Source organism: Thalassophryne amazonica, chromosome 9 (genome assembly GCF_902500255.1).
Source record: "Thalassophryne amazonica chromosome 9, fThaAma1.1, whole genome shotgun sequence".
Lineage (NCBI taxonomy): Eukaryota > Metazoa > Chordata > Actinopteri > Batrachoidiformes > Batrachoididae > Thalassophryne > Thalassophryne amazonica.
Window position 1 is genome coordinate 62,360,211 of NC_047111.1, and position 27,501 is coordinate 62,387,711.

Sequence of the window (27,501 nt, forward strand, 5' to 3'; positions counted from 1 at the left end):
CCAGTCCACTCACGAACGATTTGTTTGTGTGCGCACATGTGAACAGTTAATCTTGAAGTTAAAAAAAAGAAAAACATTTTTAAGGATTTTCTTTAGTAAACTGCTGTGTATAAACTGGCTCCTGTGCAGTGACACACATTTTTACACTCTTCCATGTTTTGGTCTGATGCCTCTTTCTTTTGGCTTTAAAGTAAGGCTGTAACAAAGAAAAAAACAAAAATGATGGCTTTACTTAACAAAATTTGGCCCTCAAAATGCAGGCAACAGTGTTTCAGATGGATATAAATGTATAATGTTACTTTGGTCCCTGCCTCCCCTGTAATACTCGCGCCTGGAGAGCTGCTGCACTACTGTGCTCAGACTGGCGCGCTGAGACTCACTGGGATAAGTTCTCCTCAACGGAACGGAGGACGTCTCATTTTGGGGAAACAGCTTTGGTTGGTTGTAGTTTGCCTGTTTTACAACATTTGGAAAGAGGTGTCATTTGATTTAAAACAGCGATTCGCTTTGAAGTTATTGATTGCAGAATGATCCGTCTTTCCACCTCGGCAGAGAGCCACAGCAACTCCCACAACACACACGGAGCGGAGGATATTATCATTATTATTATTATTATTATTATTTTCACGAAGGATACTAACTTTAGTTTAGGAACCAGAGAAGCGGGAAATATTAATGTTCCAGTCCACAGCAGAGAGGGGTGTCGTTAGCTGCTCCACAAAAAAAGGCACGTTAATGAACGAACAAATAAAAACTGTCCGTGTGAAGTGGTGGAGGATTCTCACTTAAAAAGAATCCCGTTTAGTGACTTTAATCAACAGAAAAGGCAGAAATGGCTTTGGTACAGGCTGATGAATAAACTGTGGATATGCTGCTTCTATATCAGAACCAGTGGCTCCACAATCAACATAATGAAATGATTATTTTCCCGTTACACACCCTCAAAAACAAAGTAACGGCCCAACTGCAGTGTAATTTTTCATTTTAACAGTGTTATAATGCTGGTGAGAACCCTGTACAGATGACAGTAATTCTGCTGTGATGACTGGCATGGAGGTTTTTCTGTGCTCAACATGTGAATGCAGCATTACCGTAGCACTGTGGTGACCAATCAGAAGCCTGGAAAAAAATGCAAAAACTAGTTGTTTTACTAGTCTACATGCAAACACTAAAAGATGAATTTTCCAAAATCTTCCAAGTGGCTGTAATTTTGCAAACGCTCTGGTTTCTGTGACCTAAAACAGAATATTTGTGTGGACAACAGGCCAAAAAGCATAGAAAAGGCTACATTTGCCAAAATACCCATGTACTGTTAGACTAGGTATTATTCTGGTGTTGTGTGTCTGTGTTTTTTTTAAATACTCTCACAAGCCATAGGCCATGCAGATGATATTATCAGTTATCAAGTTGTTCACCAATGAATATGGCTTTATACACCCTGAAGAAAACCATACACCCTGAGGCCGAAGGCCTACACTTATGCCTATAAATGATAAATGTTGTATGGTTTTCTGAAGTGTGTAAAAAGCCATATTCATTGGTGAACAACTTGATAACGATTTTATCATATACAGTGGTCCCTCATTTACCGTGGGAGTTACATTCTAAAAATAATCCACGATAGGCGAAATCCGCGAAGTAGTCAGCGTTATTTTTTACAATTATTATAGATGTTTTAAGGCTGTAAAACCCCTCACTACACATTTTATACACTTTTCTCTAACAGGCATTAACATTTTGTCACTTTTCTCTCCTGTGTAAACACTCAAAGTTCAAACCTTAGTAGAAAAAAAATAGAACGTTTTCCTATAAATAATTATGATGGCTTTTAGAACTAACAAATTTAATTTTAACGATCAACCTATGAGGTTGGACACGTGAGAAATTATTAATAGTGACTCACCAGTATTTCACAGTTCCTCTGACCGCGCCTCTTCGTCGTGGCGCCGCTCCGCTGTCCGGATTCGCTGATTACTCAGGTGGTATGAAAAATAATACCCGTCCGTGAAAAGGATGTGTGTGTTGCTGTTTATTCTTTAGTGTTTTATCCAATCATATTGGCGTATCATTTATAGGTATATGATAATCATTCAAAACCATCAGCTTCCGCACAGCTGTCACTGAGGCTAACTTTACCGTGTTCATTCACATGTACTGGTGCAGCGACATCTGCAGTATTGAGGACCGCAAACCACACGGAGCATATTTCTGAACCCAATCACAAAAAAGTAATTCTCATCCTGTATGTCTAACTGTGCACGTATCTCCTCTCTTCTCATGCCTTCTCACTCTGTACCTGTTGAATAATTGATTACTGTTTTGGTTTCCAATAAGGTGTGCAGGGTGCACAGCTATCAGTTTGGGCTCAGTGCTTTCCTCAAAACAGATTACACATCTCAGTCTATCCTTTCACTGCCTCTCTCCCCCTTCTTCATGCTCTGGTACATTGCCTCCCCCTCCATCTTTATCTCATCCTCTAATATTTCACTTGCCTAGTATCCTGTTATTCCCCACTCACATTCTCCATATGCTTGTGTGCATGGACGTGCAGTATTGCACCAAATGGCTCATATCGTTGATAGAAGCTGTTGTGATGTCCATCTTCTTCATCGCATTACAGACAGCCCTGTGAATAAAGTAGTAAGTAATTGGAATGTGCTGGGTATCACCGTAGAAATGGAAAAGGCAACAACGGAAACATTTTTAGGAAATTTGACATTCCCCCATACACTCGCTCAGGCTGCAGCCACAGTTACACCAGAGCTCCTGTTAGACAGAATACATGCTTCTTTCTGGCATCTTTACATTGCAGGAAAATAATAATAATGAGAATGGAAATAAACTTTGAAGTAACTTAAAACCCTATTTCAAAAGTTCTAGAAAACTGGCCTGCATCGTCCTGTTTGATCATTAGTAGTATAACGATTGTATGCACCATCTCTCTGCTGGGTACATCCTGTGAACATTTCATGCTGTGCACAGAAGTACACAGGGCCCCCATGATTATGTAGGTTCCCCACAGATAGGATAAATTGAAGAGTTGAAGAAAGCCTCCTTAAGCATTCAGAAATGATGTGGAGGTTTGCCTGACCTCTTCTGCAGCTCAGGTGAGCAGCATGTCCCACTTTGGGCAAAAGGGAAACTATGTGCACAGTTATGGAGGCGTGTTGACATGTCAATTGTGTGTTTATGGCTGAAAATTTGGTAATTCACAAGTCATCTGTGGGCTCTGCCAGCTGATAATTCAAATCTTGAAATTAGAATTTTTAGTTTATTGATGATTATCTATTTGTGTGCCCCACCCATCTATCTGTCTACCAAGGCTATATGGCTATGAATTGATAAAAAATTATATATATATATATATATATATATATATATATATATATATATATATACGAGGGTCTGTCCATAAAGTATCGTACCTTTTTATTTTTTTCAAAAACTATATGGATTTCATTCATATGTTTTTACGTCAGACATGCTTGAACCCTCGTGCGCATGTGTGAGTTTTTCCACGTCTGTCGGTGATGTCATTCGCCTGTGAACATGCCTTGTGGAAGGAGTAGTCCTGCCCCCTCGTCGGATTTTCATTGTCTGGAAATGGCGGAATGAAAAGGACTTTTTTTCCATCAGAATTTTTTCAGAAGCTGTTAGAGACTGGCACCTGGAAACCATTCGAAAAAGTTATCTGGCTTTTGGTGAAAATTTTACGGGCTTCACAGAGAATAAGGACTTTAACTACAGCTTTAAGGACCCCTTTAAGGACGGTCGGTGCGCCGCGCTCCGAGCTGCGATGTTGCGGCACAAACCACTGGATCATTTCTAAGCTGATGGCTCTGCGGATAGGAGACCGTCGTGTGCTCTTTCTCTGGTTATCACAAGAGCTGGACATCAGCCATTTTCCGGCAGATTTCACTTTTAACAAGAGATTTTGTCATGGAAAGCCGCGCGGAGGCTTCGCGCGTTACGACCGATTCGCTGATGAAGCGAGACAAAGGAACACCTCCGTTTCTGAGTGTTATAGGACAAGTTTGGACATGCCTATCTCGGCTTTCAGTGCTTACCAGTCGAGTGAGTATAAGAGAACTTGTGGAGAGCTGGACATGCTGGAGAGCTGGACAGAATATGGTATGTCCCCCCCACCTTCTGACATATATGTGTGTACTTGAAACATGCTATGTCAGTCTTACGTGCAGACCATGTCAGTCTTATGTGCAAAACCATGTCAGAATATTATCTTTGTTTCTGCAAGTTTGTATTTTTAGCAGCATTGACTTGTTTACAACACCTGTTTCTTGTTTGTCACATTTGGAATTTTCTGGGACTGCATTTGCCCAGATTTGAAACCAAAAATAGTTGCGTCTAGGGACTAGTGTCTACACATAAGTATCAATGGACCATATGCTAATTTACTAAATTCTGAAAGTTAGAAAAGGAAATCAGAAAAGCTATCTGGGACCTTAGAAAGCCCATCTGCAATTATTGCTTGATCTCCAAAATCAGTCTATGCAAGCAAAATTATGTTCAATATGAGTGTTGTCATTAGTGCGACTTCAAAAATTAAATTCATGATAAGTAATTTATCCTAAACTTATGATCTGTTGTTTTTCAAACTTATGCAAAAACAAATGTTGAGAAAAAAAATACAGTATGCAATAGTTAATAATTATTAAGAGCGTGTTCTTTCATATTTATGAATACATTTTACCACATTGCAGTTGTTTTTTAATGAAAACTCAACCTATCATTCTTTTTGAGTTCTACACATGTGGTGATACCTTATTTACACCAGGATGTTAATAAAATCAATGCTGGCTATTCTCAGAATAAAGTACTTATATCCACAGTTTCAAATTGCACAAGTCAAATGGTGTCCACTTTATGGTCTTCTCAAAACATTAAAATTACTGTTCTGGATGCTCAGAATGCATCTGAGCTTATCTAGAAACCGTTGGCCTAAAGCGGCCCCCAGACCCCTGGCGTATGGGCTTCGGCCCTGCTGGCCTTGCACTTTGTCCCCCCCCCCAATTTCTAGTCCTAAATTGCACCCTTGGTACAGAGAGAGTTCATTATAAGAATATTGTTGCTGTTATGTGGCCATTTTTGTCTCCCTTTTAGAGAGTTATCCAGATAGCCAAAGGTATTTCAAAAAATATATGAATGGATTTCATTTAAATGTGAGGTAGAGGTAGACCTTGGGTCAAGAATGAGCCGATTAAAGTTTGGGTCGATTTATATCAAAATGTAGGCATAGCCTTTGATCCTTTACCTTTTATCCCAATTCCTCTGTTCCTGATCCTGCCTTTGATTTTTGATCTTGATTCAAGGATTGGATCCCACATTTGATAATTAATTGTTTGATCTTCAGTTGTTCTTCCTTTGATTCCAATCCTGCCTTTGCGCTTTAATCCTATTTCTACCAAGAAATTAATCTATAACCTCACAAAAAGTTAATCTTTTAAAATCTTTTAACCCTTTGAGGCTGATGGGCACATCCGTGCTTCAGATGCTGTTTTTCATCATGCTTCTCTTCATAAATCATCAACAGAATGTCATAGAGACTTCAGTCAGCTACTTCCTGAAATTACAGTGTCAACTTTGGTTTTTATCCTTGTTCGAGACAATCTTTGCTTCACAGCTAATGCTAGAGCCAGGAGAAGGTCACATGGCGCTTCCCCCCCCCCCCCACTCACACACACACACACACACACACACACACACACACACACACACACACACACACACACACACACACACACACACACACACACACACACACACACACACACTTATTCAGAGCACACCATCACTCTGTTTAGGAGTCAGACTCATTCACACTGCCACCAAACCCTCATAAATGCTAAAAACTAGTTCAATCAGCCTAAAACACCTTTTACTCTTTATTTAGTTTGACAGACAAGCATATTCTTTTTCATGATATACAAGCTCCCACCAGTGGAATAAATTGGAATTTTTGTGAGGAACTTTCACCTTTTCATCCAATGGCAGATATTTATGGACATTTCTGCATATAGGGAAGCCAGAAAACATCTAGCTGGAAATGGTGAGCTTGAAAGCTTGACTCTTAGTCTTGTCCATCCAAATTGGAAGTCCCAAAAACCAGTTTTATTTGTTATTATCTATCGTCCACCTGGTCGTTACTGTGAGTTTCTCTGTGAATTTTCAGACCTTTTGTCTGACTTAGTGCTTAGCTCAGATAATAGCTCAAATAATATAGCACCTTCAACTGCACCACAGACTAAAACAGTTAAATGTGGTGTATTAAACATTAGGTCTCTCTCTTCTAAGTCCCTGTTAGTAAATGATATAATAATTGATCAACATATTGATTTATTCTGCCTTACAGAAACCTGGTTACAGCAGGATGAATATGTTAGTTTAAATGAGTCAACACCCCCGAGTCACACTAACTGCCAGAACGCTCGTAGCACGGGCCGAGGCGGAGGATTAGCAGCAATCTTCTATTCCAGCTTATTAATTAATCAAAAACCCAGACAGAGCTTTAATTCATTTGAAAGCTTGACTCTTAGTCTTGTCCATCCAAATTGGAAATCCCAAAAAACAGTTTTATTTGTTGTTATCTATCGTCCTCCTGGTCATTACTGTGAGTTTCTCTGTGAATTTTCAGAACTTTTGTCTGACTTAGTGCTTAGCTCAGATAAGATAATTATAGTGGGCGATTTTAACATCCACACAGATGCTGAGAATGACAGCCTCAACACTGCATTTAATCTATTATTAGACTCAATTGGCTTTGCTCAAAATGTAAATGAGTCCACCCACCACTTTAATCATATCTTAGGTCTTGTTCTGACTTATGGTATGGAAATTGAAGACTTAACAGTATTCCCTGAAAACTCCCTTCTGTCTGATCATTTCTTAATAACATTTACATTTACTCTGATGGACTACCCAGCAGTGGGGAATAAGTTTCATTACACTAGAAGTCTTTCAGAAAGCGCTGTAACTAGGTTTAAGGATATGTTTCCTTCTTTATGTTCCCTAATGCCATATATCATCACAGTGCAGAGTAGCTACCTAAACTCTGTAAGTGAGATAGAGTATCTCGTCAATAGTTTTACATCCTCATTGAAGACAACTTTGGATGCTGTAGCTCCTCTGAAAAAGAGAGCTTTATATCAGAAGTGCCTGACTCCGTGGTATAACTCACAAACTCATAGCTTAAAGCAGATAACCCGTAAGTTGGAGAGGAAATGGCGTCTCACTAATTTAGAAGATCTTCACTTAGCCTGGAAAAAGAGTCTGTTGCTCTATAAAAAAGCCCTCCGTAAAGCTAGGACATCTTTCTACTCATCACTAATTGAAGAAAATAAGAACAACCCCAGGTTTCTTTTCAGCACTGTAGCCAGGCTGACAAAGAGTCAGAGCTCTATTGAGCTGAGTATTCCATTAACTTTAACTAGTAATGACTTCATGACTTTCTTTGCTAACAAAATTTTAACTATTAGAGAAAAAATTACTCATAACCATCCAAAGACGTATCGTTATCTTTGGCTGCTTTCAGTGATGCCGGTATTTGGTTAGACTCTTTCTCTCCGATTGTTCTGTCTGAGTTATTTTCATTAGTTACTTCATCCAAACCATCAACATGTCTATTAGACCCCATTCCTACCAGGCTGCTCAAGGAAGCCCTACCATTATTTAATGCTTCGATCTTAAATATGATCAATCTATCTTTGTTAGTTGGCTATGTACCAGAGGCTTTTAAGGTGGCAGTAATTAAACCATTACTTAAAAAGCCATCACTTGACCCAGCTATCTTAGCTAATTATAGGCCAATCTCCAACCTTCCTTTTCTCTCAAAATTCTTGAAAGGGTAGTTGTAAAACAGCTAACTGATCAGCTGCAGAGGAATGGTCTATTTGAAGAGTTTCAGTCAGGTTTTAGAATTCATCATAGTACAGAAACAGCATTAGTGAAGGTTACAAATGATCTTCTTATGGCCTCGGACAGTGGACTCATCTCTGTGCTTGTTCTGTTAGACCTCAGTGCTGCTTTTGATACTGTTGACCATAAAATTTTATTACAGAGATTAGAGCATGCCATAGGTATTAAAGGCACTGCGCTGCGGTGGTTTGAATCATATTTGTCTAATAGATTACAATTTGTTCATGTAAATGGGGAATCTTCTTCACAGACTAAAGTTAATTATGGAGTTCCACAAGGATCTGTGCTAGGACCAATTTTATTCACTTTATACATGCTTCCCTTAGGCAGTATTATTAGACAGTATTGCTTAAATTTTCATTGTTACGCAGATGATACCCAGCTTTATCTATCCATGAAGCCAGAGGACACACACCAATTAGCTAACTGCAGGATTGTCTTACAGACATAAAGACATGGATGACCTCTAATTTCCTGCTTTTAAACTCACATAAAACTGAAGTTATTGTACTTGGCCCCACAAATCTTAGAAACATGGTGTCTAACCAGATCCTTACTCTGGATGGCATTACCCCTGACCTCTAGTAATACTGTGAGAAATCTTGGAGTAATTTTTTGATCAGGATATGTCATTCAAAGCGCATATTAAACAAATATGTAGAACTGCTTTTTTGCATTTACGCAATATCTCTAAAATTAGAAAGGTCTTGTCTCAGAGTGATGCTGAAAAACTAATTCATGCATTTATTTCCTCTAGGCTGGACTATTGTAATTCATTATTATCAGGTTGTCCTAAAAGTTCCCTAAAAAGCCTTCAGTTAATTCAAAATGCTGCAGCTAGAGTACTAACGGGGACTAGAAGGAGAGAGCATATCTCACCCATATTGGCCTCTCTTCATTGGCTTCCTGTTAATTCTAGAATAGAATTTAAAATTCTTCTTCTTACTTATAAGGTTTTGAATAATCAGGTCCCATCTTATCTTAGGGACCTCGTAGTACCATATCACCCCAATAGAGCGCTTCGCTCTCAGACTGCAGGCTTACTTGTAGTTCCTAGGGTCTGTAAGAGTAGAATGGGAGGCAGAGCCTTCAGCTTTCAGGCTCCTCTCCTGTGGAACCAGCTCCCAATTCAGATCAGGGAGACAGACACCCTCTCTACTTTTAAGATTAGGCTTAAAACTTTCCTTTTTGCTAAAGCTTATAGTTGGGGATGGATCAGGTGACCCTGAACCATCCCTTAGTTATGCTGCTATAGATGTAGACTGCTGGGGGGTTCCCATGATGCACTGAGTGTTTCTTTCTCTTTTTGCTCTGTATGCACCACTCTGCATTTAATCATTAGTGCTTGATCTCTGCTCCCCTCCACAGCATGTCTTTTTCCTGGTTCTCTCCCTCAGCCCCAACCAGTCCAAGCAGAAGACTGCCCCTCCCTGAGCCTGGTTCTGCTAGAGGTTTCTTCCTGTTAAAAGGGAGTTTTTCCTTCCCACTGTCGCCAAGTGCTTGCTCACAGGGGGTCTTTTGACCGTTGGGGTTTTTACGTAATTATTGTATGGCCTTGCCTTATAATATAAAGCGCCTTGGGGCAACTGTTTGTTGTGATTTGGCGCTATATAAATAAAATTGATTGATTGATTGATATGGTAGCATTTTTAACTACTTTTGTAACTCTCGCTCCGGATGGGAGGTAATGAACAATCTGAAAAGCTCTGAGGCGCATCAGGACCTGCAGTAATAAGATCGGTCTCCATCTGCTAAAAGAGGTTTTGTTATTGACTTATAAAGTTGTTCATGGACTGGTGCCGTCTTATCTGGCCGATCTGGTGAAACCCTACGTGCCGGCCCGGGTTTTGCGGTCACAGGATGTGGGACTACTCTGTGTTCCCAGGGTGAAGAAGTCAGCAGGTCAAAGAGCTGTTTTTTATTGTGCACCCGCTCTGTGGAACAGTCTTCCTGCAACCGTGGGGCAGTCGGAGTCCGTGGACATTTTAAATTCAAGACTTAAAACCTATTTCTAGTCTCTTTCTTATGAATAGCTTTTTTTTAAAATCTGTTTTAACCTTTTACTTGTGTTTTTAATTATGAATTTGAATTTTTTAATGTTTACTTATTTAAAATTTTATATTGCACTGTTCTGTGTGAGTCACCTTGAAGCAGCTTTTGTTGTGATTTGGCGCTTTATAAGCTGATTAAATTAAATTAATTATTAAATTAAAGAGGTCTTGGGACATTATTTACCTTAAGGCAGACATAGAGGCCAGCAGAAGCCTTAGAGTCCCTGATCACCGAGCCTAGGTTTGAGTTTCAGACAGACAGACACCCTCTCTACTTTTAAGATTAGGCTTAAAACTTTCCTTTTTGCTAAAGCTTATAGTTAGGGCTGGATCAGGTGACCCTGAACCATCCCTTAGTTATGCTGCTATAGATGTAGACTGCTGGGGGGTTCCCATGATGCACTGTTTCTTTCTCTTTTTGCTCTGTATGCACCACTCTGCATTTAATCATTAGTGATCGATCTCTGCTCCCCTCCACAGCATGTCTTTTTCCTGGTTCTCTCCCTCAGCCCCAACCAGTCCCAGCAGAAGACTGCCCCTCCCTGAGCCTGGTTCTGCTGGAGGTTTCTTCATGTTAAAAGGGAGTTTTTCCTTCCCACTGTAGCCAAGTGCTTGCTCACAGGGGGTCGTTTTGACCGTTGGGGTTTTACATAATTATTGTATGGCCTTGCCTTACAATATAAAGCGCCTTGGGGCAACTGTTTGTTGTGATTTGGCGCTATATAAAAAAAAATTGATTGATTGATTGATTGATTTTATTTTACATTTATTTACATGTGAATAAAGTTATATTTTCAATAAAGATTTGAAGAATTTTCTGAAAATTAATTTCTTTTTTTAGATTTAGAGCCATATTATTTCTACATTCAGTGTTCTGGACAGAGAGAGATTGTTGTGAATTTTGATTTGAATTTTAGAGTGACCTCTTTGATTCTGATCAAGGCGTGGATCATGTCTTTGATTTTTCATCCTGTTTCCTCTGATTCTGAGGACCAAAGTACAACAGACAGACCTACAGATGTGACGGCAGTGAAAACACGTTCTCATTGGTAAGGACAAAAAAAATAGTTATCAGGACAAAAGATGGCTGATCAGGATCAAAGATCACAAATCAGTGATGAGTGATCAGAGCTCAGTGACCTTTAATCTTGAACTTTGATCCTGACTGTGTGTGACCTTCAGTCCTAATCACTAACTGCTGATCAAAGTACCAGGATCAAATCCTGTTGATCAGGATCAAAGATCACAAAACAAGAATAATCTTTAATAATGTCAACAGAGATGTTAAAAGGACTGATGGGCATTGGCAGATGTATGTGCTCTCTGAGTACCTTTCTGATTTCCTTGTTTTATCATAAATAATTAAATGGCTTCTTACTGTCTGCTGAATGTACAGTGTTGCTGAGTACTTTGTTTCTCCTTGTAGTTGTGTTTGCCCTCCCAGATCCCTTTTATAGCTGATGAATTGGCCTTTACTTTACTGTGATATGATTCTTCTGTGAGCATATGTCTAGTTAATTATTTTCATGTATGATTTATGTTGTTTTTTCTTCTGCCCTTGGTAAAAAATGCGAAGTGGATCACTCCATTAAACCTTGGTCCCATAAAGCCATGAATAATGAGCCACGTATGGATTTGTCAGTGATTATTTGAACAATGATCCACGTATAAATCTATCATGTATCTGCTATGAAGAAGCCTCTATGTGCCTCTGTACCTTGCATGTGCCAGGTATCAGTCTCTAATCAGCCACAACTGACCTGTCTCCAGCCTCGAACGGCTCGTGTTGCCGCATATGATCCATGTCAAGCCACATATGATCCATGTAGCGCCATGTGATGTGATGTTGGTGCATGTTTAGGTATTGGTTTGGTCCAAACCTCCAGCCCTCCCATACTTGGTCCCTTTTAAAGTGTGGGTTTTCAATTCAGTTCACAGCATCCATTCAAGATCTTGCCAGATTTTATTTAAACCCCATCCAAATAAAAAAAGCTTTGGCACAGTCCGATCGGTGTGTGCATCGCTGTGTCAGGCTGCAGGTCACCTGTGTTCCAGAGTCATTAAATGCAGCAGTTCTGCATGTTCACCCAGCTCTCTGTGACAAAAAAAAAGACACCATAATGAGGTGGCCGCTTTAATTGTATACACCCGCGACTGTGTGGATCACTTCCCAAAAACAACAACAAAAAAAAAAACCAACAAAACACATCCATAGACCAGCTAGAAATGAACCATGGATTCCTGGACAGTCGTCTCTGCGCTTCTTCTCGCTGGCTTTATGTCTTCCGTGGCTTACAGTCATTTTGACACCAGTGATCCAACTTTTAACTTTGTGTTCGTCCATTATTGTATGCAAAATCGCTCTTTTGTGCACTGGTGTTGTGCGTAAATGCTCTTCTTGAGTGCGAGTCATTGCGTCAGTGCACACACAGCGGAGCTCATCTGATCCATTATAACAAGCTGTTAAATCGATCATAAACATACTTTTCCAGCTGCTTATAAAGAAGGAATGAACATGCAACTGTTTTACCAAGCTATTACAATATAAACATTACAAACTAGAAGCACTCAGAGAGTGCAAACCTCCGCCAAGGCCATAGGGTCACTGACGCCATAACATCTACACGCCGTGGAATCATTGAACCTAAAAAAGTGTAACAATGATGTTTGCTCAGTAGTAAAAAAAGTTTCATCTGCCGTGACTGGATAGCATGTATCCTTAGCGCTTGGCATCACAGTTTATTGCAACTTGCACCTTTCCCAGAAGCTACTGTCATCTGAGCACTGATATTGATATTGCATGTGCTTATAGACAAAAACAAATAAGAGACAAAATTCAATTTATTATTCAACTAAACTGCAAATATATGAATTTTTTAACATTTATGAAGCACTTCTCTAAACAAGGCCATAGGGTCACTGACCCTAAAGAGATTCCCTCCTTGGCTTAGTGATCTATTTTTTTTGTCTCTTTCTCTAAAATTGTATATAATAATCATTAGGTTATTAATATATAAACAAAAATAAATTTAAGAAATATTACAATTTGAAAACAAATGCACCTGAACGTGATGACAGCTGCAACTGCTTAATGTTAACTTTTAACATTGAAAATGCCATAGACATGCTAACTCGTTAGCATCGTGATCCGGATCGTGATCACCACTAAACTTTAATCACTTGTTCCTTTTGTCATTTCCAACCACTCCACAAAATTTCATCAAAATCCGTTCAAAACTTTTTGAGTTATCCTACAGACAGACAGACAGACAGACAAACGTGACCGAAAACATAACCTCCTTGGCGGAGGTAATAATTACCTTTTAGGCTGTTCCCAATATATTCTCCACCTCAATGCACGAGACAGAGAGAGGAAGAAAGTTCCAAATGAAACATCCTCTGTGATTCCAGAAGCAATTAGAGGTGTTTTCAACATCCAAACTGACAGAAAATGATTAATCCACTACAAATTAATTACTTTATATATGGCATCCGGTGCACAAAGCAGGTAGAATTGTAGTGCGCAAGAGCGTGGAGCCAAAATAGCCTGTCCTGCCCTCATAGCTGCCAGGTGCTGGGACAATTGGCTTTTAACAGCCTTGTCCTTACTACAAACATGCCTCTAAAATCCTTATTTGTCCTCGTAGTACCTCATACACAAACTGCCCCATGCTGTTGTTGCTAAATTTTGAACGTCTTGAAATTGGCGTCATGCTCACAAATGAGGCTCGTTAAGCTGAATATTTTGCCTCTAAGAGCCTCTGTTCTCCCACGATTGTTGAATAACTGGACTCGTACCAAAAAAAAAAAAAAAAAAAATGCTATGTGGCTCATTATTCATCCATCATTATTCGGTGGGACCAGGGCTTTATTGCGTTTTGTTAATATGTAGAGAAGATGCTTTGCACCACTGCTTCCTCTGTTATTTCCTTGCTTCTGAGTAAACCTCCCCGTCTCCAAACAGTAAAGTGTTTAAGCCTGTGCTGGCTGTTACCCAGCATGTGGGCTATTAAAGGAGATGGGTTAAAGAGTGAGAGGAGTTCATCAGACCTTGGACAACAAGTCAATTCATCATGATTTACCACATCAGTCCTCCTCTCCTGCTCATTTTTCAAACACATCTGTACTCAAAAGAAGAACCATGCTCTCATATGCCAACTTCCTCACAGGCTGTCTTTGACATTACTGTCTCTCTGCACTGCAGCAAAGATGGACAGGAACAGCAGCAGTATCATGTCTTACATAACTACCTCACTGCATTAACGAGCCCATCTGCCTGACTGGTGCTTGCACGTATTGTCAGGACACGCTGTTTTATATCCTATCCTTCAGCTCAAAAACAAAACCAGAACTGACTACACTGTCCGTTATAGTAGATTGACCAGATGATTTTGAATAGAAGGGGATGGTTGGATGGTTTTTGCTAAGTACTGGGTTTTACTTCACGTAGTTCCTTTACTGTTGTGATAAAAAACAGTGAATCTCAATTCTGAGCCTGTTCTGAAAATATTCATTCAAAGTCTTAAGAATATTCATGTTCTGAGTTCATAAAAACTTGTTCTATAAATAGTTCTCTTACTTTTGTGATCAAAAACATTGATTTGAATCTCAATTTTGAGGCTGTTCTGTAAATAGTTTTCAAATAAACAATAAATATAGCAACTTCTGATCAATCCATATCAATTTCAGACTTAAAATAATGTACTGATTTAAGCCCTAGCCAGTTCGGGTTAAACCACGCCCACTTCTGGTTTAGGCCACGCCCGCTACAAGTACAGATACGGATACAGATAATTTAGATGGTTGCAGATACAGATAGTGGTGTAGTCACTCACAAAGGTTGACTATAGAAGCAGGGTCACTTCAGGGTCCATTCTGAAGTGACTGGTACAGTTTCTTCCCTGGTCATGTATCATTCTACCTTCCTACATAAGGATGGGGTGGGGGGAAGAGATACCCCCCCCATCATGGACAGATATTCTATAATACATTTCAGGGTATCAATCAGTCCATATATTTGTAGAGTATATTTGGAAGGGGGATACGATCTTTCAGAATAGGAAATATTACTACGAGGTCTGTCCAAAAAGTAACGGACCTTTTTATTTTTTTCAAAAACTATATGGATTTGAATCACGTGTGATTACATCAGCCAAGCTTGAACCTTCGTGCGCATGCGTGAGTTTTTCCACGCCTGTCGGTTGCGTCATTTGCCTGTGGGCAGGCTTTGAGTGAGCACTGGTCCACTCCTCCCGTCAGATTTCTTTTGTCTGAGAACTCGCTGAGAGACTGCTGCTTTGCTCCATGAAATTTTTTTCAGAAACTGTTAGAGACAGGCAGTTGGAAACCATTCAATAGATTCAGTTGGATATCAGAGAAGATTCTGTCGGCGTCACGCGGATTATGGACTGTTAAAACCTTTTTAAAGACAGCCCACAGCGGCGGAGAGCGTGCGGCGCCCTGAGCGGCCATTCGACAGGCTGGATCGACCAGATCATTTCTAAACTGAACGCTGTGTTGATCCGGGACATCATGTGACTACCACAGAAATGGCAACAGAGCTGGACATAGCACTTTTGCAGCACATTCCACTGTTACAGGAGATTTTGTAATGAAAGACGTGCGGAGGATTTCGAGCATCGGCACGAAGCAGCTCAGGACGCGCAGCAAAAAAAAAACCCACCTCCGTGTTAGAAACCATTCAGAAGATTCAGACGGCTTTCGATGGCTTTCAGTCGAGTGAGTATCTGAGAAATTGTGTAACAGCTGGACATGCCACAACATGTCCTGTGAGACTTCCAAGACGGAGGTGTTTTTTTGCTGCGTGTCCTGAGCTGCTTCGTGCCGACGCGCGAAATCCTCCACACGTCTTTCATTACAAAATCTCCTGTAACAGTGGAATGTGCCGCAAAAGTGCTATGTCCAGCTCTGTTGCCATTTTTGTGGTAGTCACATGATGTCCCGGATCAACACAGCGTTCAGTTTAGAAATGATCTGGTCGATCCAGCCTGTTGTATGGCTGCTCGGCGCGCGCGCGCACCCTCCACCACTGTGGGCCGTCTTTAAAAAGTTTTAACAGTCCATAATCCGCGTGACGCCGACAGAATCTTCACCGATATCCAACTGAATCTATCGAATGGTTTCCAACTGCCTGTCTCTAAAAGTTTCAGAAAAAAATTTCATGGAGCAAAGCGGCAGTCTCTCAGCGAGTTCTCAGACAAAAGAAATCCGACGGGAGGGGTGGACCAGTGCTCACTGAAAGCCTGCCCACAGGCGAATGACGCAATCGACAGGCGTGGAAAAACTCACGCATGCGCATGAAGGTTCAAGCTTGGCTGATGTAATCACACGTGATTGAAATCCATATAGTTTTTGAAAAAAATAAAAAGGTACAATACTTTTTGGACAGACCTCGTAGATAGCTATAGATGAATACAGAAAGAATACCACTATTGTTCACTGTCAATCAAGCTGTGTAATCAGTGCTGCCCTGTAGAAATGTTGCCTTTCAGGGGTAGGGGGTGGGGGGTTCCAGGGTAGGGGGAATGATATCCTATATCGGGGGGGGGGTATATATACTGTTACACTGGTATTTTCAACAAATATGCTACATTTGAGCAGAGTATGTCACTCTGGAAGCACAAAGTTGTGTTTTCTCACTCGAACAGCTCTGCTGTGTCTCCTCTCTGGGAGAGAGAGACACAGAGACAGAAAGACAGAACGAGAGAGAAAAAGAGACAGTGCATTCAGTTTGGATTTATCGTGTGCATTTTTTAACTGCTGTGAGTCTGAAGCACCTGCACAAAAGATCTTGCGTGGAACGTCTAATCTACATCTAAGTGCATCAAAGTTTATGTGGACTCACCATCTGCTTTATCTTTTTCCATGAATTGTAAAATTCAAAGTTTTTGCCATGTGGCAATCTGGTGTTCAGAATAGGACAAAAGTGAGTTTTCTGAACCGGACAACAGTCACATGACTTTCTTTCAGTCCCTGCAATGGTTAAAGGAGACCTGCATTGAAAGAAATGTGGTCAGATTTCATAAAAGAAATAGCTTGATATGTATTTATAAGACCCTTGTGAATGCAGTAAAGTAAATCTGTAAGCCCAAATTTGTAATTCAGCGGAGACATGTTCGTTTAAAAATGACAAATTTGCAGCTAACATTTAGCCCTCTGTGAAAACAGTTTGTACATCCGGATCATTTCCATGACGTCGGTGACAAGACAACGCGTTCCCGCCTTCAGTCCGATCCCGCATTGAAATTGATTTTATCTCTTAGTAATGTTACTGTTATACACATCCTGGTTTCAACATCCAAAAGTAAGCTGCAATGAATGTGAGATACAGTTCTGCTTGCTCAGATCCGGGGATCAGATCAGCGGCGGCATCGACAGCGGGCGACATTATTCCCCGACGCCTCGCTCTCACTGCCCCCGATACGCTTACCGAGTGCATGCGCTCGTTAAATGCCGCGGCGGCACTCACACCCCCGTGCCTGCTGTGCAGCCAGCACCACCTCTCTGTCTACTGAATGGAGTTGCAGCCAACTTGGCACAAGTCCAGAGACTACGCTCGCCGTTTTAATGCAGTGTGCGCGGTGACACCTGTTGCTCGCAAGGACAGACTTCTTGCTGAGTCGCAGAGCTCCGTGGCTGCTGAGAGAGGTTTATATATTTTTAATGACTTGAATTCTTTGCGGGTCTCGCCTCCGTAGCCCGCGACGGTACACCGGAGGTGTAAGACAGTAGATTTTCAATGCGACACCACTCAATCAAACAGCCTATGAAAAAGTCCACAAAAATAATTTTCAAGCACAAATAAAAGAAATGTGTACTCACCAAGCATACCACAAGACAATATGAAGTTTTAAAAAGTAGATCCTTCCGTATAAGACAAGAAAAAGGTGCAGATGCAAACTGACGTAAATCCACAAATTACAGTTGGCACGCACAATGCATGCTGGGAGAGGGTCTTGTCCCTGACGTCTCGGCAGCGTCCATGATGAGAGGGACAATTTGCGGAGGGCTAAATGTTAGCTGTAAATTTGTCATTTTCAAATGAAGATTTCCCGGTTGAATGACAGATCTGGGCTTGCAGATTTACTTTACTACATTCAGAAGGATCTCATGTGTAAATATGTCATTTTTTGGTCCAAAGATCTGACTGCATTTATTTCAATGCAGGTCTACTTTAAAAACAAAATTGTTTGTTATTTTCATGGCTGTGTTGTTTTCCAGCCGTAGAAAGTCCAGAGAAAGGTGCTAATTATCCAGTGGTCATTTTTCTGCTGTTGATGCTGTCTGCCAGAATGAGGGAGAAGTGCACGCGCGCACACAGACACACACACACACACACACACACACACACACACACACACACACACACACACACACACACACACACACACACACACACACACACACACGTTTTTAGCTGGTAGCCTCTCTCTCTCTCTCTCTCTCTCTGTCTGTTGTTTTCCAGCCATAGAAAGTCCAGTTAATGACTGGATACATGCGTGTGCACTAAAACAACACACAGTGCCACATTCAGGCCTGGCATATGTACTACAGCTTTTTTGGTCGATTTTAGTGTTTTATTGTAGATGCAGATAAATCTTGAAATGTTGCCATATTTACGGAACACTTTCAAAACAAAGATTGTCTTCTATCCATATGCATAAGGCCATAGATTCATAGTTTTCCCACATAAAAACACACACATGTACATTTATGTAACTCACATTCATACAATATACTCCATAACTTGTAAAATTCTGTACATTCTTATTTTTCCTGCTATCATCCTGAGCTGCTCCCCTATGAAACATGTTCACCTTCCTGTTTTTTTGTGTGTGTTTTTTAAAATAATTTGCCTTTGTATATCGTCATTCCCTTTGCTGGCATCTGTGTTGTTGTTTTAGACACTGTTTTTATTGCTATTTGTTACGATCACTGTTACTGTCGCTGTCATTATTTGGGTCATAGATTGTGTGTTATCCTCTTAATTTATGGTGAAAAATCAATGGTTTGAGCCAGCTGTGATTCATACTAGCATGATATATACATAGAAGGAGAAACATAAAGACAGTGGTTGCATGAGTCATGTCTGACCTGTAGTATAGAGTCTAGACCTTCTTTATATGTAAAGCGCCTTTCGATGATGTTAGTTGTGAATTGGTGCTCTATAAATAAATCTGACTTGACTTGATTTAAGCATGTTAGAAAGACATTCATACTCATATGTATGATGTTTCTGACGGGATGCAACCTTACATAGGGCAAAGTGGCTTGTGGTCACATATTTTTGGTGTATTTATTCTCATTCATTGTTGTGATCTGTTTGTCATCATTATGGATGCTGAGTCTGTCCAAGAAATGGTGTCAGTAAATTCAGCATCTGAAACAACAAAAAAGGTGTCTGGATTTCTGACGACACTGCACAGCCGTGAAGTGTCACAGTCTGATGGACTATGCTGCAAATGTAACATTGCACTGCGGAATCATACATCACAATACAAAACAATGACACTAAGAGTAAATCACAATATAAAGTCAAAACCTGAACTGAGAAGCAGAATATGATTGCTGTCCATGTAGCAGTGCCACTTAAGAGTCTGTCACACACACAGAAACTTGTTTCGCAAACGTATGAACAGTCAAATCAAAGCGTAGCAGGTTAGCAGTCAGGAAATACTGTGTGACGCTGTGGTGATGATAGTTGTTGTACTGTTTGTGTTTTCAATGAATTACAGGCCACAGCTCTTTAAAAAGTGACCATCTGAAAGTAGTTAGGGGTTAATTCCCAATTTGGCATTGATATATTAACCCTGCAGCAGGATGAATGCCAGTATTAAGCAGACTTTTCTCAAAAACCTTCCGGACAGATACAACTTTTTTTTTGGAAACCTTTGTCGCAAAAGGGCGTTGTGCTGAGAGCACTGGTTGCTTTATCTGAAATGCCTTGTTCACATTCACACAGTTGCACGTTCACACCTGGAAGCTATTCAATACAACCGCCATCCGGAGTTCAAAGCAGTATGGGATTCAAGCCCTTGCTCAAGGGAATAATGGTGGTAATGCCACCACTTCCCAGTGGCAGTGTTTTTGTTATCTATTAGACAGCTTATAGTTTTGGACCTGACAGTCAAATCTCTGCACCCTGTTGGCCAGCAGGCTGATTTAAGGGTGAGAGAGAAAGTGGTGTAGCTGTAGCATAATCATGTATTTAAACTCATTAAAACTGTAGGCAGTAAGTTAAAAACCAAGCAGGTATTTCTGCTTTACAGTAGAAATAAACATGTTTACATTGTGGTGCAAAAAACAGTTTTGGTCTTTATAATCAGCTTCCTTCTTCATGAAAATTGGGCAGGGATACATTCAGAATAATTAGATGTGTGGTCACTTTGAGTCCACCATTTTTGTCCTTTCTGAGCTTTTTATTACAAATATTTTGAGATATTATGGCTTACTGTGTAGTTAATTGCCTTCACTTGTGAAATCTTAGTATTATTTAATTTTGTATGTTAGCACCGTTAGCAGTAATTAGCAGGTATCAATAGACCCCTTGCAGTCACGAGACCCGACCACTCCCCATCGCCATGTTAACTGTCATGCGCAGCGTGTCCAGGATTATTTACATGAGAAACAACCTACATACTGCGACGTGTGGGACAAGAGATAAACTCATCATGTCTGAACCTGATAGTGGAGTAAGTGAACATACCAGGCACCTGTCTGGCGCAGAATTACAGCGGTACAAGGAGAAAATTGCAATTTTGGACATTTGTACACAGCACCGGGCGTGTTGTTTTCTTTGTTGACTGTTGACTTGATTGAATTTGTGTATGCTGCTGTGAGATTGTGGAGCAAAACCCAGCTGAGTTTTTTTATTGTCCCATCGTGGCTTCTGTAATGAAATGAGTAAAGTCCCCATCACGCATAGCAAGAATGTGCAGGAACCAGGCCGAAACGGCAAATATTACCATTATCGGATGCAGTTGGGAGAAAAAGAGGTGTGGTCAGCTGTCAGAACACATCCGGATTACCTTGTCCACACCTGCACGATGGCATCCAAAGCGCATATAGACAACAGCTTAAATGACACAACTTTATTGAATTTTGTGTACGCTGCTGTGGGATTGTGGGATGAATGGAGTCCAAACACACCCATCTTTCTCAAAGGCATCAAGCTGGTTAAAGCCAACATGATGCTTTTAAGGAAGATGGGGGTGTTTGGGCTTCGATCGTCCGACCGAGGTCAATGTCAGACTTCCTCACTCTTTATCCCTTTAAACATTTATGGCTTGGCTGTAGGCCATGGGACATGTTATGAATATATGCCTAATTTTTCATTTTCGTGCAACAATGGTGGGGGCAACATAAGCCTTTGTAGGTAACTTGTCCCTGATCAGGAGTATCAATGTCCACACTCTGCTCATGAATTTATGATGTACAGTTGATGAAAACGCATGTTTTCCTATGATACATCAAGTGTATTGTGGTTAATGTTTTCCACAGATCATCCTGTTGATGATTGAAATTGATTGAGAACATTATCCAAACTATTGTGAAGTACTGCAAGGTATTTTCTTGCATCTACAGGGGTGGGGTGGGGAGGAGAAAGGGGGAAAATTTATACCATGTATTTGATGAAAATTATTATTAGCAGATAATGTAATGATATTTCCTGTTGCATTTTTGGATGGGTAAAGTGAAGTAAACCATGTTGGAAAATAATTATAGATTACAAAGTACTTATATATATATATATCTCACATCACACTATCAACACTGTCATGATGTCTCCATGACGCTGTGCATTACTGTACTGTATATAATACAGCGCAGGTCACCAAACTGGCACAATTTGACCCATGCCTAATCATGATACAGTTTACAATTAATTTCACTGCTTGATCCGCACACACACACACACACACTTGAAAAAACCATGACCTCTGATATGTTAATGTGTTTACAAATAAAATGCACAGAACTTTTCAAATTCTGTTTCTCCCATTTTCCCTTGAATGTATACAATATATACAGGACCCTTAGGGCTTGTATACAGGCCCTTCCCTAGGACCCTTCCCCAGGAAGGGTCCTGCCTGGGATCTTGTCCTATCCTTGGGGTCCTGCTAGTTGTATCAAAGTGAAGTCAAGTGATAATTTTAAATAGGTAAAATGTAGATCAGTTTTGTCAAACATAATAGTGCAAAATTTGTGGACTTCATATTTCAAACATAGGAGGTAGATGACAATAATCGACCCCATCCCAGCAACACTCTTTTTTTTAAGTGCTACCATTGAGGGTTTATATATATATATATATATATTCCCCAGGAAGGGTCCTGGGGAAGGGCCTGTATACAAGCTCTAAGGGTCCTCTATATATTGTATACATTCAAGGGAAAATGGGAGAAACAGAATTTGAAAGGTTCCATGCATTTTATTTGTAAATACATTAACATATCAGAGGTCATGGATTTTTCAAGTGTGTGTGGTTTTTTTCAATGTGTGGATCAAGCAGTGAAATTAATTTGTAAACTGTATCATGGGTCAGATTGTGCCAATTTGGTGACCTGCACTGTATTATATACAGTACAGTAATGCACAGCTTCATGGAGACATTATGCCACTGTTGATATACACGTTCTCTCTTTCTCCTCTCTCTCTCGTCTCATATCCACGTACGTAAACCATTACTGTCCTGTTACACCTTCATGATTTAGCCAGTGTATGCCTTGTGAAAAATACACCAAATACGCTGAGTACGTTGAATACATGCAGCTGTCACACCATAATGATTTAGCCAGCGTATGGTGATGGCCCTGTTTCCACCAAGCAGTTTGGGTCGGTACTGCATAGTACGGTACAGGTCGGAATGGTTAAGTCTGGCTTGGTTTGCGCTTCCACCACTGTCAGAATGTTGTTGGAATTAATTCAAAGCAAAGCGTCATTTAATTGTGTTGTTTGTGAAAAAAGAAAACGTTCACCCACTCTACATTTGACAGAAATAATTTTCCACCGGCAAGTTAGAGCAGTCTGGGATGATTCAGAAGCATAATGCATTTTGTGAAACAGCTTGTTGACTCTGTGGCATTTTGCTTTCTTCTCTGACTATAGTGAGAAGAAGAAAAAAAATTAACTGACGTGCTTGGTGATTACCAGTGTTATGTGCCTTCTTCGTGATGGTAGAGTCAACTAATGTCGACTTAATTTCAAAATAACATTACCTTGAATTCAGCAAAGAGGTTTGGGTCATCATGTCAATAATACACTGTGTGTACGTGTGTGTGTGTATTTGTGTGCATGTGCAGTTCGTCACTACATCCACCTCACTCTGGAACTGCCTGAGGTCATGATCCCTAATCATCTATCTGCTGCAGCCAGGTGGAATTTGGCTGTCGTTTTGGGCTTTTCTATTTACTGCAGTCCACAACACTGAGGCACCTGCACGCTGGCTCATGCCCAGAGAAATGAGCCACATGGCCAAAACACTGTAGATGATGTTCCTTCACCATCAAAGTGGTATGACTCATCTGAGTCTCCCTAAGTACCCAGTAATCCTCTGGAGACCTAGTACAACGGGCAGCCCATCGTTACCCCTTTGGGTAGTTTAGCATCTCAGTCTCAGAACCACACATAATAAATATGGTCATATAAGTATAAATCAGTATAAATATCAGCTGCTTGTACTTTTTCTGCTACTTGTGGTTCTACTCTATATATAATTCCTTTGTAGACTCAAATTAGCAACACAAAACATTATTAGTACATAAATCCTACTAATGTACTGTAACAATAAGGTTTTATTAGACCACAGGGGGGCATTCACAAGCTACCCAGCTTCAGATAAAAAAAAAAAATATCTGAACTATATAAGTAATGCAAAATTAGCTGCACTTTTATCAGCTATCAAAAAGTGATGAATATATGAAAGCATCCATCATTATAATCCAGTAATATTTATTATTCAGAAATGGGCCAGTAAATCCAAGTGCTTTTCTTTTGGTACTTCAGATATCATAATTGTTTAGTAACATTTGCAATGCAGAACTAAGAGGAAAAAAAGAATGTCCTGTCCGGAGACAGAAGATTTCAGAGACCGCCTGGGCTTGTGGTTTGGCAAAGCTCCAAAACTCTTAATAATGCAAAAAAAGAAATAATTACACAGGAAAACAGAGAGAGAGGGAACACCCTAAACTTAAAAAGCTACACGATGGCACAGCGACATTGTGCCATTGGTTAGGGGGAACCCTGTCACTACTGATATTGTTTAAAAACACAAACGTACTTTTTATCCGATTACTCATTTAATCAATAAAATAATCGATAGAATGCTCAATTCCAAAAATGTTCGATAGCTGCAGCCCTAATATGCCGGTGTAATGACTTCATGTCTTGGAAAATCCCCAGGCCTGTGAGTTCAACTCTGGATCATTACATCCAGAGTCATGGAAATCTCCCCCTCCTGTTAAACTCAAGTTTTTAATCCAATATTCATTTTCTTCAAATATTAAGTGCTTTACTCAAATTACACTCTTAAATCTAAATTCTGGTCTTATAGTTTCCTTTGAAAGAGAGCATACATTTTGCACACAATATATGGTCCCTCTAAACATCTGTTCACTGTCATCAGAAATACACAAAACCATCTTCTGGCATTTGCATATCATCATGATAAGTTTGTAATTAGCATGTCATCTGTCTTTGACAAAAACTACTCTACAGTGGGAGAAAGCCGGAGCACCCGGAGGGAATCCATGCAAACACAGGGGGAACATACAAACTCCACACAGAAAGGGCACAGGTGGAGATCGATCCCATGACCTTCTTGTTGTGAGGCAACAGTGCTAACCTCCAGTCCACCGTGCTGCCCAAAACCCAGCAGTGGGGCTAAAAAAAGAGAAAAAGGTTTATCTGGAATGATTTTCATTCATGGTTGATCTAAATTATGACTAAATTATGCTTCAAGCAAATAGGCAAAATGACTGCACTTAACGAGGCCTATGCCTAGGGGCTCATAGTTGCACAAACATGTCACAAAAAGACACTGACGCATGCAATGACTGAAATTTGACAAAGCTCTTATTTTGTGGGAGTCAGTGTTTGTTGTGCGGTTTGGAGTGATGAGCGGAAGTAAAGATGGAGTGATGTGGGAGAACAAGAGACGAGGGATGAGTGAGAAAGTGTTGTTTGCCTGCTGCTACAGCTTGTTTGTGTCTCGAGTCTGAGTCTCATTATTGCACAAGCACAGTGGGAAACTGTGTGCAGACGTGCGTGCGTGCATATATGTGTGTGTGTGTCACACACTTATATAACAATCAGATGCTCAGATGGGACACTATACAGACAAATCCCACAGTGCCATTTTATTGGCTCTAGTGCAGAGATTTCTGGAACACAACTGAAAAAGTTGTCAGAGATTGTTATCTTTGAGTAAAATCAGCTTTCATTTACAGATTATTTGTTTTAAACATTTTAATGAGTTGGGATGGCAAGCAGCCAGTCTGCTCTGTGTAAGCCTGATCCCGTCAGATCTCAGAAGCTAAGCAATGCAGGATCTGGTTAGTACTTGGATGGGAGACCTCTTTGGAACACCAGCGGCTGTGTATGTTTCTCTAGGTAACGCTGGAGTTGCATCAGGAAGGGCATCCGGCGTAAAACTTGTGCCAAATACCAGAGCGGATCTGGCTGTATCTGCTGAGGCGACCCCAAACAAAAATGGGGGCAGCCGAATGGACAGCAACAACTGAGTTGGGAATGGGATGGCACAATACCACTTTATCATGTCCGATACGATACTGGAACCTTACGCAACTGCTGATACAAACCTGATACATTTTCCTTTTCTTTAAACAAATAATCTGTATATATATAAACCTGTTAAGGTTTCTACAGCCACAGTTATCTCAGCTTTTAGACACTCCAAGCAGCTCAAAGTTTGCATGCATGCTATGCTCTCATTGCTATGAAGGGTTTTTGAAAGCAAGGCTAGGGTCAACATTGTTTTGTTTACATTCTGTTGCCAAAGGGAATTCCTCAGAAACCACGCAGTTCTTGCAGGCAACAATAACAAAGCGCACATCTCAAACAAGCTGGGACAGTGGTATGTTTACCACTGTGTTGCATCACCTTTCCTGCTAACAACACTCAATAAGACACTAATTGTGAGTGACATGATTGGGTATAAAAGGAGCATCCCCAAAAGGCTCAGCCGTTCACAAACAAAGATGGGGTGAGGCTCACCACTTTGTGAACAACTGCGTGAAAAAATAGTCCAACAGTTTAAGAACAATGTTTCTCAGAGTTCAATTGCAAGGAATTTAGGGATTTCATCATTTACAGTCCATAATATAATCAGAAGATTCAGAGAATCTGGAGAACTTTCTACACGTAAGCGGCAAGGCCAGAAACCAACATTGAATGCCTGTGACCTTTGATCCCTCAGGTGATGTAACACAATGGTAAACATACCACTGTCTCAGCTTTTTTGAAATGTGTTGCAGGCATCCATTTCAAAATGACCAAATATTTGCACAAAAACAATAAAGTTTATTAGTTTGAACATTAAATATCTTCTCTTTGTGGTGTATTCAATTGAATATAGGTTGAAGAGGATTTGCACATCATTGTATTCTGTTTGTTGTGTGGGCCGCTGAAGAGGAGGTACTGCTGGCCCACCACCACCAGAGGGCGCCCTGCCTGGAGTGCGGGCTCCAGGCACCAGAGGGCGCTGCCGCCTGATGAGAGCAGCCAGGGTGACAGCTGTCACCCATTACCGGACACAGCTGACTCCACTCAGCACGGAGGTATATCATCAGGACGGCGTCTCCACCTCGATGCCGAGATATCGCCTTAAGATAGAGGTAACAATTCTCTGCTACATTATATTGCCTTTCTGAGCATTGCAGGACAGCAGTCTACTTAAAGATAAGTACTCACCTTCCTGCAGTATTGTGACGTGAGGTGGAGACGGCTTCTCCCCTCTCTGTGTTACTGGGTGCAGCCGCATCCACACCTGTGTGTTTGTTCTCTTGCCAGCAGTACCGGATCCGACGAGCGGAGGCAGTGGCCACCTGGGAATTCGGGACTTGGCGGTTCCAGTACTTCCAGGGTTCGGTGGCAGAGGAAATCTGGGTGGTTCCGGTTCGACTTGGACGGACGTCTCCTACCTTCGAGCCTGCCCACACGACACCAGAGGAATTCGGTTTAACCCCAAATTGTCAATTGTTGTATTGGTTGTGCACGTTCCACAACAGTAAAACCTTGTTATTTACCTTCTCCATTGTCCGTTCATTTGCGCCCCCTGTTGTGGGTCCGTGTTCCTACACTTTCACAACACTGTTTTTATTGACAATTTACACAACGTCCCAACTAAATTGGTATTGGGGTTGTAAAATGATGACAAACACTTTCACATCTGGCCAACTTTGATGCATGAGATCAGTGGAAAAGGAACTTTGTTTTTAATGTGTAATTGTCAGGGTGGGTCCTGGCCCGGGGCAAGGTT

At 40.7% G+C, this 27,501-nt stretch overlaps 1 protein-coding gene and 1 long non-coding RNA gene across 2 annotated transcripts in view; one reads left to right on the forward strand and one right to left on the reverse strand.

Annotated features, from left to right (window-relative positions):
• Nucleotides 1-27,501, forward strand: part of LOC117517257 (reticulon-4 receptor-like 1) — a 368,475-nt gene that overhangs the window by 41,874 nt on the left and 299,100 nt on the right. The window lies entirely within an intron of this gene.
• Nucleotides 14,069-25,734, reverse strand: LOC117517260. Its single transcript, XR_004562690.1, has 3 exons — nucleotides 25,619-25,734; nucleotides 19,546-19,550; nucleotides 14,069-14,080 (listed from the first exon to the last, which is right to left on the reverse strand). It is a non-coding gene; the product is annotated as an uncharacterized LOC117517260 (long non-coding RNA).